The sequence below is a fragment of the Petaurus breviceps genome, unplaced genomic scaffold (assembly GCF_028583685.1).
Source record: "Petaurus breviceps papuanus isolate PSGF00001 unplaced genomic scaffold, PetGlider_PUasm1.0 88067, whole genome shotgun sequence".
NCBI classification, from domain to species: domain Eukaryota; kingdom Metazoa; phylum Chordata; class Mammalia; order Diprotodontia; family Petauridae; genus Petaurus; species Petaurus breviceps.
This window is the reverse complement of record NW_027186892.1, coordinates 358-5621: the sequence shown is the minus strand read 5'-3', so window position 1 is coordinate 5621 and position 5264 is coordinate 358.

Sequence of the window (5264 nt, the reverse complement as noted above, 5' to 3'; positions counted from 1 at the left end):
CAGTGGTTTTTCCAATGAGATATTTCACATTGCCTTCTATTTTTTAAATTTGTTTGGATCTGCTTAATAGTGTCTTGATTTCTCATAAAGTCATTAGCTTCCATTTGCTCCAATCTAATTATGAAGGAATTATTCTATTCAGTGAGCTTTTGAAATTCCTTTTCCATCTGGAAAATTCAGCTTTTTAAGGCATTCTTCTCCTCATTGGCTTTTTGGGCCTCTTTTGCCATTTGAGTTAGTCTATTTTTTAAGGTGTGATTTTCTTCAGTCAGGTTATTGACTCTCTTTTCATAATTTTCTTGCATTATTCTCATTTCTCTTACCAATTTTTCCTCCACTTCTCCTACTTGATTTTCAAAATCATTCTTGAGTTCCTCCATGGCCTGTAATCAGTTCATATTTTTCTTTTCTTTTTTTTTCAGATTTTCCTCCTACCTGTTTATTTTTTTTTAATTTACATCATTCATGTCCACAAGATTTAGAGTTACAAATTTTCTCCCCATTTTTCCCCTACCCACCACCCCAAAACAGCAATCCCACTGAATATCCCTTCCCCCAATCTGCTCTCTCCCATATCTTCCCCCATTCCCCCTTCGACTTTCCAGTAGAGCATGGTGGATCTCTATGCCCCAGTGCCTGTATATCTTATTTCCCAGTTACATGTAAAATAATAATAATTATTATTATATATATTTTAAACATTTGATTTTAAACCTTTTAATTCCATATTCTTTCCTCCCTCGTCATGCACCCTTACTAGGAATACAAGCAATTCAAAATAGGTTGTACGTGTGTAGCTATGCAAAACATTTCCATAGTGGATATATTGTGAAAGACTGACTATATTTCCTTCCATCCTATCCCACCCCCTACTTGTTCTATTCTGTACTTTGAACCTGTCCCTTTTCAAAAGTGGGTGCTTCCAACTTCCCTCCCCCCAGCCTGCCCTCCCTTCCATCATCCTCCCTCTCATCCCCTTCCCCCCTACTCTCCTGTAGGGTGAGATACCCTATTTAGTGTGTATTTCATTCCCTCCCCAAGCCAAATTCAATGAGAATAAGGTTGACCCATTCCCTTTTGCCTTCCTATTCTTCCCCTCCATTGTAACAGTTCTCCCTTGCCTCTTCTATATAAGATGACTAGAAAAGGAGAGAGAGGGGCAGCCAGGTGGCTCAGCGAGTAAGAGCACTGGCTCCAGTGTCAGGATGACCTGGAGATCGAATCCGGGCTCAGACACTTAGCACCCACCCAGAAACACCTGGCCGTGTAACCTTGAGCAAGTTACTTAACCCTGATTGCTTATAAAAAAAAGAAAAGGAGAGAGAAAAGAAGGTAATGCAAAAGCCAATGATGGCACTGCAAACATTTAGGCAAAGGAAATGACTGTGGCACTTCTCGTAGGGCTGATGGTGATGGTGCAAGGGGTGCCTTGGGGCACCTGGGGTGCTGACGGGAGGGCACCGATGCTAGGGGAAACCTTTGGGTGCTGATGGCACCAGGGATGCCAAAACTGGCATCTTGCCCAGATTAGAGTTATCAATGAAGTTGTGTGCAACTGTGTAGTCATCCCAGTCATTAATACACACATTTGACAGGAGGCTGAGGATAGACACCCCCCACCTGGCTGCCCCTCTCTCTCCTTTTCTAGTCCATACTTGTATATAGCATATTGTGTTGTCTGTCGCCCTTTGTCTGTCCTTTATTCTTGGAGGTGATGCCATGAATTGTCTACGGTACATACAGATACAGATGTTATATGTCTATATGTACATGCACATCCAAGATTTGCACACTGTGTGTGGGAGTGTGTGCGTGTGCTACAGGCGAAGAATAAGAAAGAGAAGGGGAAGAATAAACCAACAAAACAGACTGACACCACCCAAGGCAAGCCTCTGGGTTGCTGTTGTGAAGAAAGGTGGGCAGGGCACACTTGTCACTTGATTCCTTTACCAGGCTTTTTGATCAAGGCTTTCCTTCCCAGCCCTGGCTGCCCCTTCAAGGACATGGAAAAGATCTGTGAGGAGGCTGGGGCCAGAGGAAGTGAGGGGACTCCACACAGCCTGGCTCTCCCTGGCTGAAGACCCTTCTTGTGGACCCCTTGTGTCACCGTAGCCTGGAGCTCTGCCCTGCTGGCAGGGGCACTTGGTTGGGGGGGAGGGCCTTGTGGAGGGAGACATGGGAATCTTTGAGCATCTCTGGAAGGTACATTCTTGGCTGCCTCTCCCACATTGTCCCAAAGCCTGCCATGAGTCACCCCCTTAGTAAGGGCATGTGGGCACAGGCTTTAATAGGAGATGTGGGAGCAAGAAACTATCAAGGCATTAGGGGCCACTCCACCCAGACATGGCCCCCACTTCCCAGCAGGTGATCTTTTCTTCTTCCCTCTTACCCTTCCACTCTCTGCCCTTTCCCAATGACCTGTCCACTGTAACCCCCCAGGCCTCCCCCTGCCCCATACAGAGGCAGTGGGCACAGGGCTGAGCAGCAGGCAGCAGGCCTGGGTCACCCCCAATCCACTCTTAAATGTCCAGCCTCATGGAGGTACCCGGCTCCCTGACCTCTCATTTCATGTCTGTTCTCTGTATCCCTGACACTGCCCATGTGTTCATCACAGTATTTCTTTCTTAACTTAAAAGGCTCCAAGGATGGATGGACAACCTGCACAGACCCCACCTCTGGACTATATAATGAGGATTTTCAGTAAAGACAATAAAGGATGTTTTAGCAGAGGTGGTGTGGTAGAAGGCACAGATGTTGATGAGGCAAAAATAGTGGTGAGAGTTGAGATGGTGTAAGGATGGGGGAGTTGAGGGTCAGAGGAGGGGCTGGTGGTGGGGGGTTGATCTGGGGGGGTCAGAAGAGAGGCTGATGGCGGGGGGTAGAGCTAGGGCTGGGGGTGATATGGTTGATGTCCCCTCTCCTTAGATGACTGGATCCTTCCCTTTACGGCTTGTCTCCATATTGAAGATCCTACTGAGCAGGGTCCATGGGGAGGAGAGAGCTTGTTTCCCTCCTTCATGTGATTTGAGGTTATATACTTTGAGGGGAAGCTGCTCCCTGAAGGCCAAGGGTCCTAGGCCAGTGGCAGGGGTACCAGCTGGGAAGCTCAGGCAGTTGCTTCTTTAATTGTGACCTTAGGAAAGTCACTGTCTCCATTGCAGCTTCAGTTTCCTCATCTGTGTGGTGGGGGTGATAGAATGGCCTGAAAGTGATAGCTCACTTTGGTACCCTAATTACCCTCCATACTGGCTTCATTGCTAGCCTGGAAACTCCAGGAGTGCCTTTAACTAACTTCTGTAGGCAATGAAGTAGGCATTTAGGAAGGGGAGGGGAGGGGGGAGGCATGCATGTTTGTCTTTGTGTAAGTATGTTGGTGTATGTTAGCATCTGCATTGTATGTTTGGGCTTTGGGCTGGAAATCATGTGCTTATGTATGTCTGGCCTCTTTTCTTTGTTCTGTAGCCCCCACCCCACTCCAACATGATTTCCCCAGGAGATAGACCACTGCCCTTGGGCCTTGCACATATCTCCTCTCTGTGCCCTCTTGCTCGTTGGCGCACATGCAGAACCAGAGCGCCCGAGCCCCTGGGGAAGTGATTACCAGCAACCAGCCACAGTTGCTTAATCACCATGAAGACATTTCTTTATAATCTCAGTAAATTACTTTAATTATTTGCAACTACCAATTAGTGCTTGAATGTTTCCCCCAGAAGTTCTGACCCCCGCCCCAGACTCCCCAGAGAAGGGGGGAGGGGGACCATTCACCTGCCTTTGCCCAACAGGATGCTCAGCTTTGGTCTTCCAGGGCCTTCAGCTCTTCCTCAACCCCTCTCATGGCCTTGGGAGTGTCCAGAATCTCAACTTGGGTGAGGGCCTCACTCTGCCCCAAGGCCCTGAGCTCTTCCCAGTGGGCTGCACTGCCCCCTGGAGAATCAGTCCAGTAGTTTCCCTTACACTTAGCACCACTCTCACAGTAAGGTAGGAAATGGGAAACTCCCAAGGCTCTCCCTACCCTCCTGAGCTGGCTAATGGCCTCATCTAAGAAGCATTTATTAAGCACCTACTGTGTGCCAAGCCCTGTGCATCCAAACAGAAGAGTCAGACAGTCCCTGCCCTCGATGGGCTCCCATTCTAAGGGAGTCGACACTCAGGGAAGGTTCCAGCCACACGTCAGATGAAAGTAAAGATCCCATGGTCCTCAGGGCAGAGCAGCCAGGCAGGTGCTCAAGCCTCTTCTAGGAGGTCACCGACAGAACTGGACGACTGCACCTGGGACCACCAGGGCCAGGACTTTCCTTTTGGAGCCCCCTCAGGAGCAGCCAGGGTTTGCCTCCCAGGGGGACAGCTGAGGGTCTGGGGCCGGAAGTCAGGGTCTGAGGGGAGCTGGTGGTCAAGGGGGTGGTTTGAGTGGCCAGGCACATCCTGTCTCCTGTCTCCCTAAGGAGGCCTGGCTGCCTTGTGGGTGGGGGGTGCTGCCCCTCCTCGGACTCCTGTGCTTATCTGCTATTCACCATTCCTCTTGTCATCCTCATTTTAAGGCAAGCAGGCCAGTCTGGGCAGCCAGGCTAGCCCATTGAAAGGAGACCAGCAAAGAAGCCAGAGCTGCTGCTGCGGGTGCTGCTCAGCAGCAGCAGAGGGACAGGCCAAGTCTCCAAGAGACCCCATTATAAAAGGCACCTGTGCCCAGAAAAGAACAAAGAGAGGCTCTTTCGCCAGGGTCCAAGGACCAATGTGGAGTCTGCACAGCTTCCCCAATCTGACCTGAGGCCCAATACATATACTCCTCAAAGAACCCACTGGGGAGCCCACCACAGAAAACAGAAGCTACTATGGCTGACATGGGCAGAGCCATCCCCCCTCCCCCCTCGTGATCTGTTTCCTTCTTTGGAAATTGAGGAGCTTGGACAAGACCAGTGGTTGCCAATGTCTTGGAGGACCCTTTTTAAAATAAAAAATTTAAATCTCCTCCACATGACAGGCATTATAGTATTGATATCCATTGGTTAAGAAAGTGCTTAATAAGAAAAAGTTATCAGAAATTCAGTTCCACTGGCAAATGAATCAATATAATTCAGCCCAACATGGAAGGAAGGAAGGAAGGAAGGAAGGAAGGAAGGAAGGAAGGAAGGAAGGAAGGAAGGAAGGAAGGAAGGAAGGAAGGAAGGAAGGAAGGAAGGGAAGGGAAGGGAGAAGGGATGGAAGAAGGGAGGAAGGAAGGAAGGGAGGAAAGGAAGAAGGAAGGAAGGAAGGGAGGGAAGAAAGAA